Source organism: Bombina bombina, chromosome 4 (assembly GCF_027579735.1).
Source record: "Bombina bombina isolate aBomBom1 chromosome 4, aBomBom1.pri, whole genome shotgun sequence".
NCBI classification, from domain to species: domain Eukaryota; kingdom Metazoa; phylum Chordata; class Amphibia; order Anura; family Bombinatoridae; genus Bombina; species Bombina bombina.
Window position 1 is genome coordinate 607,004,093 of NC_069502.1, and position 22,152 is coordinate 607,026,244.

Here is a 22,152-nt window from a genome sequence, read left to right on the forward strand (position 1 = left end):
AGAAGCATTATATACATTTTTTTTATTATAGGCTTATAATGGAACTTTGTTTAAACTTTAAGAATAGACAGATTACCATTAATCTACCCCTCCACATTCCTGGCGTAAATCCTGGGTGGTGGTTAGTTACAGGGACATTCCAGTTTTGAATAGAAGCATTTTTCTAATGTACATGTATTAGCAAAAATGCTTCTAACAAAAGCTATAGCTGTTTCAAAAGTGTATTTAAGTATGCACCGTGTACCAGCATTTTAAACACAGCACTCGCTTAGAGAACCTAAGGTTCTTTTACCATATGGTAATGACTAAATTTGTTAATTTCTGATATAATACAAGCCCCACTGGTGCTTTGAGCAACTGGAGTATTTACAATGCTGGTGCACTGAGAATATCCAGCTAGTCTTCACATGCACGTGCAGAAAAAAATATTAACACTAAAACAGTGATAACTTTTTCTAGAAGCATTTTAGCCAATACATGTATAATGCAAACATGTTTGTATTCAAAGATGTAATTCATCTATGTACATTTAAATTTTGACCGGAATGTCCCTTTAACAGTGATAGCTTATTGCTATATCAACTTTATAGTGTACAATCTGAGGCGGTCACAGGTTCTGTGGCATTACAGCTTAGCAATAATATTTGGGTACTCACCAGCATGCCTAATATTGATAATCACAGTTATATATCACGTAAGTTCAAATTCATGATTAGCCCGTAGAGACACTAATTCAGCAGCACGCATGTATAGTGTGCATTCCTAGGCTGCATTGATACATTTAACTCTCTTTAGCATTATTCACTCCTGTAAATCTTATACCTTGCTTGCTTTAAAGGGAAAGTAAGCCTTAAAAATAATGTTATATAATTCTGCACATAGTGCAGAATTATATAACATTATTTCTCCAACATAGGTGTGTCCGGTCCACGGCGTCATCCTTACTTGTGGGATATTCTCTTCCCCAACAGGAAATGGCAAAGAGCCCAGCAAAGCTGGTCACATGATCCCTCCTAGGCTCCGCCTACCCCAGTCATTCTCTTTGCCGTTGTACAGGCAACATCTCCACGGAGATGGCTTAGAGTTTTTTAGTGTTTAACTGTAGTTTTTTATTATTCAATCAAGAGTTTGTTATTTTGAAATAGTGCTGGTATGTACTATTTACTCAGAAACAGAAAAGAGATGAAGATTTCTGTTTGTATGAGGAAAATGATTTTAGCAACCGTAACTAAAATCCATGGCTGTTCCACACAGGACTGTTGAGAGCAATTAACTTCAGTTGGGGGAACAGTGTGCAGTCTCTTGCTGCTTGAGGTATGACACATTCTAACAAGACGATGTAATGCTGGAAGCTGTCATTTTCCCTATGGGATCCGGTAAGCCATATTTATTACGATCGTAAATAAGGGCTTTACAAGGGCTTATTTAGACTGTAGACTTTTCTGGGCTAAATCGATTCATTATTAGCACATATTTAGCCTTGAGGAATCATTTTATCTGGGTATTTTGATATAATAATATCGGCAGGCACTGTATTAGACACCTTATTTCTTAGGGGCTTTCCCAAAGCATAAGCAGAGTCTCATTTTCGCGCCGGTGTGGCGCACTTGTTTTTGAGAGGCATGGCATGCAGTCGCATGTGAGAGGAGCTCTGATACTTAGAAAAGACTTTCTGAAGGCGTCATTTGGTATCGTATTCCCCTTTGGGCTTGGTTGTGTCTCAGCAAAGCAGATACCAGGGACTGTAAAGGGGTTAAAGCTTATAACGGCTCCGGTTCCGTTATTTTAAGGGTTAAAGCTTCCAAATTTGGTGTGCAATATTTTTAAGGCTTTAAGACACTGTGGTGAAAATTTTGTGATTTTTGAACAATTCCTTCATGTTTTTTCGCAATTGCAGTAACAAAGTGTGTTCAGTTTAAAATTTAAAGTGACAGTAACGGTTTTATTTTAAAACGTTTTTTGTACTTTCTTATCAAGTTTATGCCTGTTTAACATGTCTGAACTACCAGATAGACTGTGTTCTGAATGTGGGGAAGCCAGAATTCCTATTCATTTAAATAAATGTGATTTATGTGATAATGACAATGATGCCCAAGATGATTCCTCAAGTGAGGGGAGTAAGCATGGTACTGCATCATTCCCTCCTTCGTCTACACGAGTCTTGCCCACTCAGGAGGCCCCTAGTACATCTAGCGCGCCAATACTCCTTACTATGCAACAATTAACGGCTGTAATGGATAATTCTGTCAAAAACATTTTAGCCAAAATGAAACCTTGTCAGCGTAAGCGTGGCTGCTCTGTTTTAGTTACTGAAGAGCACGACGACGCTGATATTAATATCTCTGAAGGGCCCCTAATCCAGTTTGAGGGGGCCAGGGAGGTTTTGTCTGAGGGAGAAATTACTGATTCAGGGAACATTTCTCATCAGGCTGAATCTGATGTGATTACATTTAAATTTAAGTTGGAACATCTCCGCATTTTGCTTAAGGAGGTATTATCCACTCTGGATGATTGTGAAAAGTTGGTCATTCCAGAGAAACTATGTAAAATGGACAAGTTCCTAGAGGTGCCGGGGCTCCCAGAAGCTTTTCCTATACCCAAGCGGGTGGCGGACATTGTTAATAAAGAATGGGAAAGGCCCGGTATTCCTTTCGTCCCTCCCCCCATATTTAAAAAATTGTTTCCTATGGTCGACCCCAGAAAGGACTTATGGCAGTCAGTCCCCAAGGTCGAGGGAGCGGTTTCTACTTTAAACAAACGCACCACTATACCCATAGAGGATAGTTGTGCTTTCAAAGATCCTATGGATAAAAAATTAGAAGGTTTGCTTAAAAAGATGTTTGTTCAGCAGGGTTACCTTCTACAACCCATTTCATGCATTGTCCCTGTCACTACAGCTGCATATTTCTGGTTTGATGAACTGATTAAGGTGCTCGATAGTGATTCTCCTCCTTATGAGGAGATTATGGACAGAATCAATGCTCTCAAATTGGCTAATTCTTTCACTCTAGACGCCACTTTGCAAGTGGCTAGGTTAGCGGCTAAGAATTCTGGGTTTGCTATTGTGGCGCGCAGAGCGCTTTGGTTGAAATCTTGGTCGGCTGATGCGTCTTCCAAGAACAAGTTACTAAACATTCCTTTCAAGGGGAAAACGCTGTTTGGCCCTGACTTGAAAGAGATTATCTCTGATATCACTGGGGGTAAGGGCCACGCCCTTCCTCAGGATAGGCCTTTCAAGGCAAAAAATAGACCTAATTTTCGTCCCTTTCGTAAAAACGGACCAGCTCAAAGTGCTACGTCCTCTAAGCAAGAGGGTAATACTTCTCAAGCCAAGCCAGCTTGGAGACCAATGCAAGGCTGGAACAAGGGAAAGCAGGCCAAGAAACCTGTCACTGCTACCAAGACAGCATGAAATATTGGCCCCCGATCCGGGACCGGATCTGGTGGGGGGCAGACTCTCTCTCTTCGCTCAGGCTTGGGCAAGAGATGTTCTGGATCCTTGGGCGCTAGAAATAGTCTCCCAGGGTTATCTTCTGGAATTCAAGGGACTTCCCCCAAGGGGGAGGTTCCACAGGTCTCAGTTGTCTTCAGACCACATAAAAAGACAGGCGTTCTTACATTGTGTAGAAGACCTGTTAAAAATGGGAGTGATTCATCCTGTTCCATTAAGAGAACAAGGGATGGGGTTCTACTCCAATCTGTTCATAGTTCCCAAAAAAGAGGGAACGTTCAGACCAATCTTAGATCTCAAGATCTTAAACAAATTTCTCAAGGTCCCATCTTTCAAGATGGAAACCATTCGAACTATCCTTCCTTCCATCCAGGAAGGTCAATTCATGACCACGGTGGATTTAAAGGATGCGTATCTACATATTCCTATCCACAAGGAACATCATCAGTTCCTAAGGTTTGCATCCCTGGACAAACATTACCAGTTTGTGGCGCTTCCTTTCGGATTAGCCACTGCTCCAAGGATTTTCACAAAGGTACTAGGGTCCCTTCTAGCGGTACTAAGACCAAGGGGAATTGCAGTAGTACCTTACCTGGACGACATTCTGATTCAAGCGTCGTCCCTCCCTCGAGCAAAGGCTCACACGGACATCGTCCTGGCCTTTCTCAGATCTCACGGCTGGAAAGTGAACGTGGAAAAGAGTTCTCTATCCCCGTCAACAAGGGTTCCCTTCTTGGGAACAATTATAGACTCCTCAGAAATGAGGATTTTTCTAACAGAGGCCAGAAAGACAAAGCTTCTGGACTCTTGTCGGATACTTCATTCCGTTCCTCTTCCTTCCGTAGCTCAGTGCATGGAAGTGATCGGGTTGATGGTAGCGGCAATGGACATAGTTCCTTTTGCGCGCATTCATCTAAGACCATTACAACTGTGCATGCTCAGTCAGTGGAATGGGGACTATACAGACTTGTCTCCAAAGATACAAGTAAATCAGAGGACCAGAGACTCACTCCGTTGGTGGCTGTCCCTGGACAACCTGTCGCGAGGAATGACATTCCGCAGACCAGAGTGGGTCATTGTCACGACCGACGCCAGTCTGATGGGCTGGGGCGCGGTCTGGGGATCCCTGAAAGCTCAGGGTCTTTGGTCTCGGGAAGAATCTCTTCTACCGATAAATATTCTGGAACTGAGAGCGATATTCAATGCTCTCAAGGCTTGGCCTCAGCTAGCGAGGACCAAGTTCATTCGGTTTCAATCAGACAACATGACGACTGTTGCGTACATCAACCATCAGGGGGGAACAAGGAGTTCCCTAGCGATGGAACAAGTGACCAAGATTATTCTATGGGCGGAGTCTCACTCCTGCCACCTGTCTGCTATCCACATCCCGGGAGTGGAAAATTGGGAAGCGGATTTTCTGAGTCGTCAGACATTGCATCCGGGGGAGTGGGAACTCCATCCGGAAATCTTTGCCCAAGTCACTCAACTATGGGGCATTCCAGACATGGATCTGATGGCCTCTCGTCAGAACTTCAAAGTTCCTTGCTACGGGTCCAGATCCAGGGATCCCAAGGCGGCTCTAGTGGATGCACTAGTAGCACCTTGGACCTTCAAACTAGCTTATGTGTTCCCGCCGTTTCCTCTCATCCCCAGGCTGGTAGCCAGGATCAATCAGGAGAGGGCGTCGGTGATCTTGATAGCTCCTGCGTGGCCACGCAGGACTTGGTATGCAGATCTGGTGAATATGTCATCGGCTCCACCTTGGAAGCTACCTTTGAGACGAGACCTTCTTGTTCAGGGTCCGTTCGAACATCCGAATCTGGTTTCACTCCAGCTGACTGCTTGGAGATTGAACGCTTGATTTTATCGAAGCGAGGTTTCTCAGATTCTGTTATCGATACTCTTGTTCAGGCCAGAAAGCCTGTAACTAGAAAGATTTACCACAAAATTTGGAAAAAATATATCTGTTGGTGTGAATCTAACGGATTCCCTTGGGACAAGGTTAAGATTCCTAAGATTCTATCCTTCCTTCAAGAAGGATTGGAAAAAGGATTATCGGCAAGTTCCCTGAAGGGACAGATTTCTGCCTTGTCGGTGTTACTTCACAAAAAACTGGCAGCTGTGCCAGATGTTCAAGCCTTTGTTCAGGCTCTGGTTAGAATCAAGCCTGTTTACAAACCTTTGACTCCTCCTTGGAGTCTCAATTTAGTTCTTTCAGTTCTTCAGGGGGTTCCGTTTGAACCCTTACATTCCGTTGATATTAAGTTATTATCTTGGAAAGTTTTGTTTTTAGTTGCAATTTCTTCTGCTAGAAGAGTTTCAGAGTTATCTGCTCTGCAGTGTTCTCCTCCTTATCTGGTGTTCCATGCAGATAAGGTGGTTTTACGTACTAAACCTGGTTTTCTTCCAAAAGTTGTTTCTAACAAAAACATTAACCAGGAGATTATCGTACCTTCTCTGTGTCCGAAACCAGTTTCAAAGAAGGAACGCTTGTTGCACAATTTGGATGTTGTTCGCGCTCTAAAATTCTATTTAGATGCTACAAAGGATTTTAGACAAACATCTTCCTTGTTTGTTGTTTACTCAGGTAAAAGGAGAGGTCAAAAAGCAACTTCTACCTCTCTCTCTTTTTGGATTAAAAGCATCATCAGATTGGCTTACGAGACTGCCGGACGGCAGCCTCCCGAAAGAATCACAGCTCATTCCACTAGGGCTGTGGCTTCCACATGGGCCTTCAAGAACGAGGCTTCTGTTGATCAGATATGTAGGGCAGCGACTTGGTCTTCACTGCACACTTTTACCAAATTTTACAAGTTTGATACTTTTGCTTCTTCTGAGGCTATTTTTGGGAGAAAGGTTTTGCAAGCCGTGGTGCCTTCCATTTAGGTGACCTGATTTGCTCCCTCCCTTCATCCGTGTCCTAAAGCTTTGGTATTGGTTCCCACAAGTAAGGATGACGCCGTGGACCGGACACACCTATGTTGGAGAAAACAGAATTTATGTTTACCTGATAAATTTCTTTCTCCAACGGTGTGTCCGGTCCACGGCCCGCCCTGGTTTTTTAATCAGGTCTGATAATTTATTTTCTTTAACTACAGTCACCACGGTACCATATGGTTTCTCCTATGCTATTATTCCTCCTTAACGTCGGTCGAATGACTGGGGTAGGCGGAGCCTAGGAGGGATCATGTGACCAGCTTTGCTGGGCTCTTTGCCATTTCCTGTTGGGGAAGAGAATATCCCACAAGTAAGGATGACGCCGTGGACCGGACACACCGTTGGAGAAAGAAATTTATCAGGTAAACATAAATTCTGTTATTATTAGCCAAACATTATAAAACATAATTGTACCCTATTAATTTTTAAAAAGAAACGCTGTTTTACAGACCTGCTCTCTGCTGAGCGGGTCTGTTATATTTACTCAGCGCATCGGGCCAGCTGTATAGTCACAGCCCGGCCCGACTGCGCCATAAGACTAAGTGTAGCTCGCTCCTGCTGTCAGACAGAGCAGGAGTGAGCTGCACTTAGTCTTATGGCGCGGTCGGGCCGGGCTGTGACTATACAGCTGGCCCGATGCGCTGAGTAAATATAACAGACCCGCTCAGCAGAGAGCAGAGAGTGGGTCTGTAAAACAGCTTTTTTTTAAAATTTAATAGGGTACAATTATGTTTTATAATGTTTGGCTAATAATATAATGTTATATAATTCTGCACTATGTGCAGAATTATATAACATTATTTTTAAAGTTTACTGACACTTTAAGTTTGTGTACATATTGAATTTCCCTGCTTTGGAATCCATTGGTATTAGGCACTATTCAGTGTATGAAGTCACCTAATACCGTCATACAGTTGCGGTAATATTTCTTTGCAGTCATACCTGCAATTACTTTGTAATCGCTAGTTAAAGGGACAGTCACGTCCAAAAAAAATATTCATGATTCAAATAGGGCATGTAATTTTAAACAACTTACCAATTTACTTTTATCACCAATTTTGCTTTGTTCTCTTGGTATTCTTAGTTGAAAGCTAAACATAGGAGGTTCATATGCTAATTTCTTATACCTTGAAGGACAACTCTAATCTAAATGCATTTTGACAGTTTTTCACTACTAGAGGGCGTTAGTTCATGTATTTCATATAGATAACATTGAGCTCATACAAGTGAATTTACCGAGGAGTGAGCACTGATTGGCTAAAATGCAAGTCTGTCAAAGTATTGAAATAAGGGGGCAGTCTGCAGAGGCTTAGATACAAGGTAATTACAGAGGTAAAATGTGTATTATAACTGTGTTGGTTATGCAAAACTGGGGAATGGTTAATTAAGGGATTATCTATCTTTTAAAACAACAAAAATTCTGGTGTTGACTATCCCTTTAAAGTTAAAGTAAATCCTAGTGTTTTACAAGCTCTAGGATTTACTACTGAAACAAATAAAGGACACTTTCATTCATGAAGTATAAGATACTTCATGTAGAAAGCTCCGTTATTTGATTCAATCGATTGCCGTTTTTAGCTGCTTCGGCAGCCCACGGCTAAAAATTTTTTTGGCTAAGAGGTGACGTTATCACCTCTTAGCGAATAGCCATGTGGTAAATCCGGCTTGGTGCCCATGGGAGCCGGATTTACCGCACAGCTATTGGCTAAGAGATGAAAACGTCACTTCTTTGCCAGAATTTTTTTTTTAGCTGTGGGCTGCTGTAGGAGCTAAGAGCGGGCTAATACTTCATGAATGAAAGTCGCCTTTATTTGTTTCAATAGTAAATCCTAGTGTTTGTAAAACGCTAGGATTTACTTTCACTTTAAGCACATCTCTATTTGCCAGTCAGGCCATCACTCACAAGTATCTTATTTAATTCACTGCATGAAAACAAGTGTTTTTCAAACTTATCAGGGCAGCAACCTGTGTATCCTTTTTTTGCTGTCAATTTGAATAAGTAGCAACAATAAAGGTTACATTTGATGTCAGTTTTTGTTACTAATCTGCAATTTACCTATACATTGTGCCTAAAATAGGGTGACCATATTGCCGCTTTAAAAAGGGACACATATGAAAAATACATACAGTATGTCAGGGCTGTTTAAAGAAATATTTTGTATAAGAACCCTGACATATGTATTTTTCATGTGTCCCTTTTTAAAGCGGCAATATGGTCAGCCTAGCCTAAATGCATTCTTTTATACCTTTTCTTATGGGTTTTGAATGTTATAAAGAAAAATAATGGCTGCTATCCATGTGGAAAATGTAAGATGTGCAAGCATTTACTAAGAGGTCCTGTAGTGAGGGATGCTAGAGGACAACAGCACATAATCAGAGGTCACATTACATGTCGTAGTGAAGGGGTAGTATATATGGCATCTTGTTTGTGCCCCTGCCAGTACGTGGCCAAAAAGTATAGAAGGTATGAAGGAACACAGATGTGACATTGGTAAAAATACTGGTTTGGCACAACATTTTTCAAAATATCATAATGGTAGTATTACAAATCTGAGGTTCATGGGTTTGGAGCTAATTATTATCTCTGAAAGAGGTGGTGACTGGGATAACCTACTTCTAAAATCTTAATTCAAATGGTTATACAATATGGACACCCTACAACCGGAGGGATTAAATGAAGAATTGAATTATGCCCCTTTTTTGATTAATTGATCTCTTGTGAGAATAAATAAACTATGGCCTAGATTTGGAGTTTGGCGGTAGCCGTGAAAACCAGCGTTAGAGGCTCACTTTTCATCCGCGACTTTTCCATACCGCAGATCCCCTTACGTCAATTGCGTATCCTATCTTTTCAATGGGATCTTTCTAACTCCGGTATTTAGAGTCGTGGCTGAAGTGAGCGTTAGAATTCTAACGACAAAACTCCAGCCGCAGAAAAAAGTCAGTAGTTAAGAGCTTTCTGGGCTAACGCCGGTTCATAAAGCTCTTAACTACTGTACTCTAAAGTACACTAACACCCATAAACTACCTATGTACCCCTAAACCGAGGTCCCCCCACATCGCCGCCACTCGATTAAATTTTTTTAACCCCTAATCTGCCGACTGGAGCTCACCGCTATTCTAATAAATGTATTAACCCCTAAAGCTAAGTCTAACCCTAACACTAATACCCCCCTAAGTTAAATATAATTTTAATCTAACGAAATTAATTAACTCTTCTTATATATAAATTATTCCTATTTAAAGCTAAATACTTACCTGTAAAATAAATCCTAATATAGCTACAATATAAATTATAATTATATTATAGCTATTTTAGGATTAATATTTATTTTACAGGTAACTTTGTATTTATTTTAACCAGGTACAATAGCTATTAAATAGTTAAGAACTATTTAATAGCTAAAATAGTTAAAATAATTACAAATTTACCTGTAAAATAAATCCTAACCTAAGTTACAATTAAACCTAACACTACACTATCAATAAATAAATTAAATAAAATACCTATAATTATCTACAATTAAACCTAACACTACACTATCAATAAATAAATTAAATACAATTCCTACAAATAAATACAATGAAATAAACTAACTAAAGTACAAAAAATAAAAAAGAACTAAGTTATAAAAAATAGCTCTTCTGGATCGATCGGTGAACCTGGTATGGTGAAGATAAGGTAGGAAGATCTTCAGGGGCTTAGTGTTAGGTTTATTTAAGGGGGGTTTGGTTTAGATTAGGGGTATGTGGGTGGTATGTGGGTGGTGGGTTGTAATGTTGGGGGGGTATTGTATGTGTTTTTTTTACAGGCAAAAGAGCTGAATTTCTTGGGGCATGCCCCGCAAAGGGCCCTGTTCAGGGCTGGTAAGGTAAAAGAGCTTTGAACTTTTGTAATTTAGAATAGGGTAGGGCATTTTTTTATTTTGGGGGGCTTTGTTATTTTATTAGGGGGCTTAGAGTAGGTGTAATTAGTTTAAAATTGTTGTAATATTTTTCTAATGTTTGTAAATATTTTTTTATTTTTTGTAACTTAGTTCTTTTTTATTTTTTGTACTTTAGTTAGTTTATTTCATTGTATTTATTTGTAGGAATTGTATTTAATTTATTTATTGATAGTGTAGTGTTAGGTTTAATTGTAACTTAGGTTAGGATTTATTTTACAGGTAAATTTGTAATTATTTTAACTATTTTAGCTATTAAATAGTTCTTAACTATTTAATAGCTATTGTACCTGGTTAAAATAAATACAAAGTTACCTGTAAAATAAATATTAATCCTAAAATAGCTATAATATAATTATAATTTATATTGTAGCTATATTAGGATTTATTTTACAGGTAAGTATTTAGCTTTAAATAGGAATAATTTATTTAAGAAGAGTTAATTAATTTCGTTAGATTAAAATTATATTTAATTTAGGGGGGTGTTAGTGTTAGACTTAGCTTTAGGGGTTAATACATTTATTAGAATAGCGGTGAGCTCCAGTCGGCAGATTAGGGGTTAATAATTGAAGTTAGGTGTCGGCGATGTTAGGGAGGGCAGATTAGGGGTTAATACTATTTATTATAGGGTTAGTGAGGCGGATTAGGGGTTAATAACTTTATAATAATAGCGGTGCGGTCCGCTCGGCAGATTAGGGGTTAATAAGTGTAGGCAGGTGGAGGCGACGTTGTGGGGGGCAGATTAGGGGTTAATAAATATAATATAGGGGTCGGCGGTGTTAGGGGCAGCAGATTAGGGGTACATAGGGATAATTTAAGTAGCGGCGGATTACGGAGCGGCAGATTAGGGGTTAATAATAATATGCAGGGGTCAGCGATAGCGGGGGCGGCAGAATAGGGGTTAATAAGTGTAAGGTTAGGGGTGTTTAGACTCGGGGTACATGTTAGAGTGTTAGGTGCAGACGTAGGAAGTGTTTCCCCATAGCAAACAATGGGGCTGCGTTAGGAGCTGAACGCTGCTTTTTTGCAGGTGTTAGGTTTTTTTTCCAGCTCAAACAGCCCCATTGTTTCCTATGGGGGAATCGTGCACGAGCACGTTTTTGAAGCTGGCCGCTTCCGTAAGCAACTCTGGTATCGAGAGTTGCAGTGGCGTTAAATATGCTCTACGCTCCTTTTTTGGAGCCTAACGCAGCCATTCTGTGGACTCTCAATACCAGAGTTATTTTAAAGGTGCGACCAGAAAAAAGCCAGCGTTAGCTACGCGGGCCGTTACCGACAAAACTCTAAATCTAGCCGTTAGTGTTTAAACTCCTTGCATATAGTGTGAACAATTGAAAAGATTGTAATCTGATCAATCATAATACAGGAATATTAGAACTATGTGTCATTTCGACGTCTCATTTATTTATAATTCAGTGGTATCAGAACTGGGCCTCATATCTGTGTATGGGTATATTTAGTGTAATATATTTGGTGTAGGGTAGATGTGGCTTTGCATTATACACAGTAAAAAATATGAAAATAACAAAAATGTTTGGAATTAGATTTAATTAATTATTTATAATTTAGAGGTATTGGATTTAGATTTCCTAATTATATTTGCTTAGCAGTGTGTTTTGTGTAAAATTGATGGTGCCTTTGTGAACCGGTGTTAATATGTAAATATTGTCAATCATCTTTTTTAAAGATCAAAATCAGGGCAGTAAAGAGTTAATTTTATCCAGGGAAGGGACTTTAAATATAAGCTGGATAGATGATGCTGACATCCACTAATTATGACTGAAGAAGCCCTGTGAGTAACAAGTGGAGGCTGAAATAAGTATAGCAGTAGTGTGGTTGTTACTACCGGAGCCCTTCCTGCATATGCCTAGCAAAATCTGCATATTCCCAGCATGTCTACTTGCTAAACAAGGAAAAATCCAGTGGAGAAAGATCATATGTGGATTACAAATATCAACACAATAGCAGTATATGGACAATACTTCAGTTGCTTCATTCTTTTTGGCAAAGTGTGCTTTATTTTAAAGTGAATGTAAATTAAAATGATAAAGTGCCCATTTTTAAAAAAAATCCGATTAAAAACAGGGGCATTTTAATTAATCAAAATTTACTTTTCACTTGTGTTGTGAAAATACTTCCCTTTTTAATCTTGACAGCCGCTTCATCGCTTCCGCCGCCCGTCGCAAAGCCTCTTCCTGGGTCTAAAATGGGGAATCCGGTTTCCTCCAATCACAGCGTTGAATCAGACACTGATTCCCCCAGGGTGGAAGCCGTGATTGGAGGGTGACTGATTCGTAATTTCTGACGTATGAAGAGGCTTGCGACGACCGGGGGAATCGCTGGAGCAGCTGTCGAGATTAAAAGGTAAGTATTTTCACAACACAAGTAAAATGTAAATTTTGATGAATTAAAGTGCCCCTGTTTTTAATCAGATTTTTAAAAACCGGGCACTTTATCATCTAAATTTACATTCACTTTAAAAGGCCAGTAAACCTAGCAAATAATGTTATATAATTCTGCACATAGTGCAGAATTATATAACATTAGCTTAGCGCCAAATTTCTAAAGTGAAGGGTTAAAAATATATCACGCAAAGAAAACAGAACGCCGCTCCTGGCTACACTGAGGGGGTCTGTTTTCTTCTCCTAAGCGCATCTGGGCACGCTGTCTAATCACAGCCGGCCCGATCGCACTATTAAACTCAATGTAGCTCGCTCCTGCTACCAGACCAGAGCGTGAGCGAGCTACATTGAGTTTAATAGTGTGATCGGGTCGGCTGGGATTAGACAGCGTGCCCGCAATGCGCTTTGGAGAAGAAAACAGACCCACTCAGTAGATCCAGGAGCGGCGTTCTGTTTTGTTTGAGAGATATCTATTTAACCCTTCACTTTAGAAATCTGGCGCTAAGCTAATGTTATATAATTCTGCACTATGTGCAGAATTAAATAACATTATTTGCTAGGTTTACTGGACCTTTAAGGTTTAATTGGAACATGCCTTTAGGGAAATTGCAACAGTTCAGTTGCAACTGATGAACTTCGCAACTTAGTTGCAAGTATGCTAATGTATTTAACATTTTTTGTATGCTACATTAACACTTTTTTGTTATTCGTACAAGTTTTTTTTTTAATTGATCTGTAATAATACAATTATGGTATGATTCTTTGAAGATTTTGTGGTTGCCATTTTATTTTGGGAAGTGAGACCTTTGTTTTTTGCTAAATTCTTTTCTTTCTAATGACACAGTGAGTCCACGGATCATCACTAATTACTATTGGGAATATTACTCCTGGCGAGCAGGAGGAGGCAAAGAGCACCACAGCAAAGCTGTTAAGGATCACCTCCCTTCCCTCAAACCCCAGTCATTCTCTTTGCCTACGTTAAAGCAAGAAGGTGGTAAAGTTTAGGTGTCTGTATGAAGATTCTTCAATCAAGATTTTATTATTTTAAAGCAGAGCAAGTTTGTTCTGATCTTTCCTGGGGTTTAGCCGTAGCCCACGTCAGTTTCTTCAGTAGAGCAGTGGTGGCTTTTAAGCAATTGGGGACGTGTGGGGTATAATCCTCACTGTGCCTCCCAAACAGTTGTTGCTGCCCTATCCTGAAAGCCTGATTATTTTTATTCAGTCTTTCATAATTTTTCCATGGGTCCATGTGGAGGACATACCATCTCATACAAAGTGAGCTCCCCTGTTGCCGGGCAGATAGAACTTCAGGTAAGTGCCTAGTTTTGTTTTCTTGGGATGAGAGAATATGGCACTTTAACAGTTAAGTCTGTTTTTTGGACGTTAAGTAGAAGTAATCCTATTTAGGGTTAATAGTATTTAAGTATGCAGTGTCTGCAGGCACTGGGGACGTAAAATCTTTTGGAGAGGCTCAGATTTATTTATTTTTGTTCCGGTTTGATTCCGGTAGTGTTTTTTTTTTACTAATGTGAAATAGACATCAGCTTTACATTGTAGTCATGGCGGCCGGTCAGTTTTCTGTTTAGAAACGCCTATGAATAGAAAGGGCGGGTTTTCTGAGGCGGCATTTAGTGTTGTGCGCCTTTCCGGAGCACATCCTGTTAGTTTCGGTCCAGAATGGATGTTTTTGCTGCGTCTCTGCTTAAAAGAAAGCCGTTTTGAACAGCTCTGAATGGAGTCCGGATCGTAGTCAAAGCTTAATCCGGTTTCCAGGGGACAGGTAGGCACCTCAACAAGGAGTGCTGAGGTGAGGAGACTGTCTGAGGTTTATAGTGAGCTGCTGGAAAAAATTGTGACAGTAACGTTTTTTGTGTTATTATTTTTCAAACTTAAATAAGAGCAGTTGGGTTTATTTTGTTTGAATATTGGGTAAAGATGGATCAAGAGGCCCTGCAAAACGTTACATGTAGCTTGTATTTTGATTCTATTGGGGAACCTCCAATCCCTTTTTGTTCCTCATGTATTGAAAGAACATTATATTACAGGAATAGATTTTTTGAATCTGAGCCATCATTAGCAAAGGCGGATGCTGTTCAGGGGTCTCCTGTTAAAGATATGCGGCAGCTTTCTCCTCAAGCGTCCCAAACATTGTCTACACATGCAGTGCCCTGCGTTTCCGCTCACACTCCAGTTGGGGTTACCTTGCAAGACATTGCTACTCACATATCCTCTGCGATAACTGATGGGCTGTCTGCCTTTTCCATGCTGCAGGGAAAGCGCAAGAGGAAATTTAAAGAATCATTGAGTAAGGTTTATGATACAGTCGTGGCTATTCTGAATGTTCCCTCCCAAAAGTCTGAGGAGGAAGATACTTCGGTAGCATCTGAGGGTGAAGTCTCAGACTCAGACAGTGTAATTCCTTCTTCTGATGCTGAAGTTGTATCCTTCAGGTTTAAACTAGAACACCTCCGGTTGTTACTTAAGGAGGTTTTGGCCACCCTGGTCGACTGACACGACTGTCGTAGTCAATCCTAAGAAGTCTAGAAAGCTAAACAAATACTTTGACATTCCTTCCTCGGTGTAGGTTTTTCCGGTACCAGACCAGGCTACAGAGATTATTGCACAGGAGTGGGAGAGACCTGGTATCCCTTTTTCTCCATCCCCAATTTTTAAGAAGATGTTTCCAATAGCTGACTCTATAAAGGAGTCTTGGCAAACTGTCCCCAAGGTAGAAGGGGCAATTTCCACCTTGGCTAAGAGAACCACTATTCCCATAGAGGATAGCTGTTCTTTTAAGGATCCTATGGATAAGAAGTTGGAAGGGTTACTTAAAAAGATGAATGTACACCAGGGTTTACAATGGCAACATGCGGTGTGTATTGCTACTGTCACCAGCACGGCAGCTTACTGGTTTGATGCGTTATCTGAATCTATTCAGACGGATACTCCTCTTGAAGAAATCCAGGACAGGATCAAGGCTCTTAAGTTGACCAATTACTTTATCACGGATGCTTCCTTACAAGTCATTAAATTGGGAGCAAAGATTTCTGGCTTTGCTGTTCTGGCCCGTAGAGCCTTATGGTTGAAATCCTGGTCTGCGGATGTGTCATCTAAGTCTAAGCTTTTGGCAATTCCCTACAAGGGTAAGACCTTGTTTGGGCCAGGATTGGCCGAAATCATTTCAGATATTACGGGAGGAAAGAGACACTTCCTCCCTCAGGATAAGAGGAAAAAACAGAAAGGACGTAATTTTCGTTCCTTTCGAAACTTTAAAGGTAAACCTTTCCCACCCCTTCCAAACAGGAACAGTGAAAGTCTTCCTGGAAGCCCAATCAGTCTTGGAACAAGGGGAAGCAATCTAAGAATCCCGTTAGTGACTCCAAGTCAGCATGAAGGGTCTGCCCCCGATCCGGGAGCGGATCTTGTTGGGGGCAGACTTTCTCTCTTTGCTCAAGCCTGGGTTTGGGATGTTCCGGATCCCTGGGCAGTGGACATCGTGTCCCAGGGATAAAAACTGGAGTTCACGACCTTTCCTCCCAGGGGCAGGTTCCTCCTCTCAAGATTATCTGTAGACCAGATAAATAGAGAGGCATTCTTACATTGTGTCTGGGATCTATCTGACCTGGGAGTGATAGTTCCTGTTCCAATGCAGGAACAGGGCCTGGGATTCTACTCCAATCTGTTTGTGGTTCCCAAAAAAGAGGGAACCTTCAGACCAATTTTAGACCTCAAGAGTTTAAACAGGTTTCTCAGAGTACCATCCTTCAAGATGGAAACAATGTGTTCCATTCTTCCCTTGATTCAAGAGGGTCAATTCATGACAACAGTAGATTTAAAGGATGCGTACCTGCACATTCCCCTTCACAGGGACCATCGCAAGTTTCGAAAGTTCACATTTTTAGACAAACACTTCCTGTTTGTGACCCTTCCATTCGGCCTTGCCACAGCTCCCAGGATTTTCTCAAAGGTTCTGGGAGAGCTGTTGGCGGTGCTTCGGTTGCGAGGTATTGCAGTGGCGCCTTATTATCTGGATGACATTCTGGTTCAGGCGCCATCTTTTCAACAAGCAAGCTTCCACTCGGGGATGTTGTTATCTTTTCTGCGTTCTCACGGATGGAAGGTGAATTTGGAAAAGAGTTCCTTAATTCCAGCTACAAGGGTGGTGCTCTTGGGAACTATAATAGATTCTCAATCAATGAAGATTTTTCTGCAGAGGTCAGAAAGACAAAGATTCTCAACTCTTGTCTTGCCCTTCAGGCCTCTTTTCAACCGTCAGTGGCCCAATGTATGGAGGTAATTGGTCTGATGGTGTCTGCCATTGACATCATACCGTTTGCTCAGTTCCATCTCAGACCTCTGCAGTTATGCATGCTCAATCAATGGAACGGGGATTATGCAGATCTGTCTCCACGATTAGAACTGGATCAGGCGACAAGAAATTCTCTTCCTTGGTGGTTGTCTCAGGAACATGTTTCTCAAGGAACCTGCTTCCGCAGGCCTTCCTGGGTGATTGTGACCATGGATGCCAGCCTACTGGGATGGGGAGCAGTCTGGGGCTCGCTGAAAGCACAGGGTCTATGGACTCGGGAAGAGTCAAGTCTTCCCATAAACATCTTAGAGCTGAGGGCAATCCTCAATGCTCTTCTAGCTTGGCCTCAGTTAGCTTCAGCCCGGTTTATCAGGCTCCAGTCGGACAACATAACTTCAGTGGCTTACATCAGCATTCCAGGAGTGGACAATTGGGAAGCGGATTTTCTGAGCAGACAGACATTTCACCCGGGGGAGTGGGAACTCCATCTGAAGGTGTTTTCCAACTTGATTCTCAAATGGGGACAGCCGGAGCTGGATCTCATGGCATCTCGACAGAATGCCAAGCTCCCGAGGTACGGGTCGAGGTCAAGGGATCCTCAGACTGTACTGATAGATACTCTGGCGGTTCCTTGGAACTTCAGTCTAGCATACCTATTTCCTCAATTCGCTCTCCTTCCACGGGTCATTGCTCGAATCAAACAGGAGAGGGCGTTGGTGATCCCCATTGCACCCGCGTGGCCTCAGGATCTGGTATGCAGATCTAGTGGAGTTGTTATCTCTTTCACCTTGGAGACCTCCACTGAGGAAGGACCTTCTACTTCAAGGGCCCTTCCTTCATCCAAATCTCGTTTCTCTGAAGCTGACTGCTTGGAGATTGAACGCTTAATTCTATCTAAGCGTGGTTTTTCTGAATCGGTCATTGAGACCATGATTCAGGCTCGTAAGCCTGTTACCAGAAAGATTTGCTATAAGATATGGCGTAAATATATGTATTGGTGTGAATCCAGAGGCTACTCTTGGAGTAGAGTTTGGATTCCTAGAATTTTGTCTTTTCTCCAGGAGGGTCTGGAGAAGGGATTATCTGCTAGTACCTTAAAGGGTCACATTTCTGCCTTATTTATATTGTTGCATAAATGTCTGGTGGACGTGCCAGATGTGCAATCCTTCTGTCAGGCCTTGGTCAGAATCAGGCCTGTGTTCAAACCTGTTACTCCTCCCTGGAGTCTTAACCTTGTTCTTAAAGTTCTTCAACAGGCTCCGTTTGATCCTATGCATTCCTTAGATATTAAGATGTTATCTTGGAAAGTTTTGTTTCTCGTTGCAATTTCTTCTGCTCAAAGAGTCTCTGAACTCTCGGTGTTGCAGTGGGAATCTCCTTACCTTGTTTTTCATTTGGATAAGGTAGTTCTGCGTACTAAGGTTTCCTTCCTAAAGTGGTTTCGTATAGGAATATTAATCAGGAAATCGTTATTCCTTCTTTGTGTTCTAATCCTTTTTCTCATAAAGAGCATTTACTGCACAACCTAGATGTGGTACGTGCATTGAAGTACTATTTAGAGGCGACTAAGGATTTTCGCCAGTCTTCTTCCTTGTTTGTCGTTTTCTCTGGGAAACACAAGGGTTAGAAAGCTACGGCTACCTCTCTTTCTCTGTGTCTGAAGAGTATAATCCACAGCCCCCTGAGAGAATCACGACTCATTCCACGAGGGCTGTTTCCCCTTCCTGGGCATTCAAAAATTAAGCTTCTGTGGAACAGATTTGCAAAGCTGCAACTTGGTCCTCTCTACACACTTTTTCAAAATTCTATAAATAGAATTCTATCAGCCAATCGGAATTAAAGGTGAAAAAATCATCATCAGCCAATAGGATTGAGCTTCAATCCTGTTGACTGATCTAATCAGCCAATAGGATTGAGATTGCATTCTATTGGCTGTTCCAATCAGCCAATAGAATGCAAGCTCAATCCTATTGACTGATTGGATCAGCCAATAGGATTTCTCTTGTTAAGTGTATCCAGTCCACGGATCATCCATTACTTATGGGATATTCTCCTTCCCAACAGGAAGTTGCAAGAGGATCGCCCACAGCAGAGCTGCTATATAGCTCCTCCCCTCACTGCCATATCCAGTCATTCTCTTGCAACTCTCAACTAAGGTGGAGGTCGTAAGAGGACTGTGGTGTTTTATACTTAGTTTATTTCTTCAATCAAAAGTTTGTTATTTTTAAATGGTACCGGAGTGTACTGTTTATCTCAGGCAGTATTTGGAAGAAGAATCTGCCTGCGTTTTCTATGATCTTAGCAGAAGTAACTAAGATCCTTTGCTGTTCTCACATATTCTGAGGAGTGAGGTAACTTCAGAGGTGGAATAGCGTGCAGGTTTTCCTGCAATAAGGTATGTGCAGTTAAAATATTTTTCTAGGGATGGAATTTGCTAGAAAATGCTGCTGATACCGAAGTAATGTAAGTAAAGCCTTAAATGCAGTGATAGCGACTGGTATCAGGCTTATTAATAGAGATACATACTCTTATAAAAGTGTATTTTAAAACGTTTGCTGGCATGTTTAATCGTTTTTTATATATGTTTGGTGATAAAACTTATTGGGGCCTAGTTTTTTCCACATGGCTGGCTTGAATTTTGCCTAGAAACAGTTCCTGGAGGCTTTCCACTGTTGTAATATGAGTGGGAGGGGCCTTTTTTAGTGCTTTTCTGTGCAGCTAAAAATACTGACAGAGACATTCAGCTTCCCTCTGCATGATACAGGACATCTCTGAAGGGCTTCAAAAGTCGTATTGAGGGAGGTAAAAAGCCACAGTAGAGCTGTGGCAGTTGTTGTGACTGTTTAAAAAACGTTTTTGTCATTTGTTATTCCGTTTTTGGTATTAAGGGGTTAATCATCCATTTGCAAGTGGGTGCAATGCTCTGCTAACTTGTTACATACACTGTAAAAATTTTGTTAGTGTAACTGCCTTTTTTCACTGTTATTTCAAATTTGGACAAAATTTGTGTTTCTTAAAGTCGCAGTAACATTTTTTTTATATTGCTTGTAAACTTGTTTTAAGTGTTTTCCAAGCTTGCTAGTCTCATTGCTAGTCTGTTTAAACATGTATGATACAGAGGAACCTACTTGTTCATTATGTTTGAAAGCCATGGTGGAGCCCCATAGGAGAATGTGTACTAAATGTATTGATTTCACCTTAAACAGTAAAGATCAGTCTTTATCTATAAAAGAATTATCACCAGAGGGTTCTGTCGAGGGGGAAGTTATGCCGACTAACTCTCCCCACGTGTCAGACCCTTCGCCTCCCGCTCAGGGGACGCACGCTAATATGGTGCCAATTACATCAGGGACGCCCATAGCGATTACCTTGCAGGACATGGCTGCAATCATGAATCATACCCTGTCAGAGGTATTATCTAGATTGCCTGAATTAAGAGGCAAGCGCAACAGCTCTGGGGTTAGGAGAGATACAGAGCGCGCAAATGCTGTAAGAGCCATGTCTGATACTGCGTCACAGTATGCAGAACATTAGGACGGAGAGCTTCATTCTGTGGGTGACATCTCTGACTCGGGGAAACCTGATTCTAATTTTAAATTTAAGCTTGAGAACCTCCGTGTATTGCTTGGGGAGGTATTAGCTGCTCTGAATGACTGTAACACAGTTGCAATTCCAGAGAAATTGTGTAGGCTGGATAGATACTATGCGGTGCCGGTGTGTACTGACGTTTTTTCTATACCTAAAAGGCTTACAGAAATTATTAGCAAGGAGTGGGATAGACCCGGTGTGCCCTTTTCCCCACCTCCTATATTTAGAAAAATGTTTCCAATAGACGCCACTACACGGGACTTATGGCAGACGGTCCCTAAGGTGGAGGGAGCAGTTTCTACTTTAGCAAAGCGTACCACTATCCCGGTTGAGGACAGTTGTGATTTTTCAGATCCAATGGATAAAAAATTAGAGGGTTACCTTAAGAAAATGTTTATTCAATAAGGTTTTATTTTGCAGCCCCTTGCATGCATTGCACCTGTCACTGCTGCGGCGGCATTCTGGTTTGAGGCCCTGGAAGAGGCCATCCATACAGCTCCATTGGAGGAAATTATTGACAAGCTTAGAACGCTTAAGTTAGCTAACTCATTTGTTTCTGATGCCATTGTTCATTTGACTAAACTAACGACTAAGAATTCCGGATTCGCCATCCAGGCGCGTAGGGCGCTATGGCTTAAATCCTGGTCAGCTGACGTGACTTCAAAGTCTAAGTTACTCAACATTCCTTTCAAGGGGCAGACCTTATTTGGGCCTGGCTTGAAGGAAATTATTTCTGACATTACTGGAGTCAAGGGTCATACCCTTCCTCAGGACAGGGCCAAATAGTCTAATTTTTGTGCCTTTCGAAATTTCAAGGCAGGAGCAGCATCAACTTCCTCCGCTTCAAAACGAGAGGGAACTGTTGCTCATTCCAGACAGGCCTGGAAACCTAACCAGTCCTGGAACAAGGGCAAGCAGGCCAGAAAACCTGCTGCTGCCCCCAAGACAGCATGAAGGAACGGCCCCCTATCCGGAAACGGATCTAGTGGGGGGCAGACTTTCTCTCTTCGCCCAGGCGTGGGCAAGAGATGTTCAGGATCCCTGGGCGTTGGAGATCATATCTCAGGGATATCTTCTGGACTTCAAAGCTTCTCCTCCACAAGGGAGATTTCATCTTTCAAGGTTATCAGCAAACCAGATAAAGAAAGAGGCATTCCTAAGCTGTGTGCAAGACCTCCTAGTAATGGGAGTGATCCATCCAGTTCCGCGGACGGAACAGGGACAGGGGTTTTATTCAAATCTGTTTGTGGTTCCCAAGAAAGAGGGAACCTTCAGACCAATCTTGGATTTAAAGATCTTAAACAAATTCCTCAGAGTTCCATCATTCAAAATGGAAACTATTCGGACCATCCTAACCATGATCCAAGAGGGTCAGTACCTGACCACAGTGGACTTAAAGGATGCCTACCTTCACATACTGATTCACAAAGCTCATCATCGGTTCCTAAGGTTTGCCTTTCTAGACAGGCATTACCAATTTGTAGCTCTTCCCTTCGGGTTGGCTACAGCCCCGAGAATCTT

The 22,152-nt window shown here is 41.5% G+C and overlaps 1 protein-coding gene across 1 annotated transcript in view; it reads left to right on the forward strand.

The window, feature by feature from the left end:
• QRSL1 (glutaminyl-tRNA amidotransferase subunit QRSL1) overlaps nt 1-22,152 on the forward strand; it is a 131,670-nt gene that overhangs the window by 67,588 nt on the left and 41,930 nt on the right. The gene's annotated exons all lie outside the window — the stretch shown is intronic.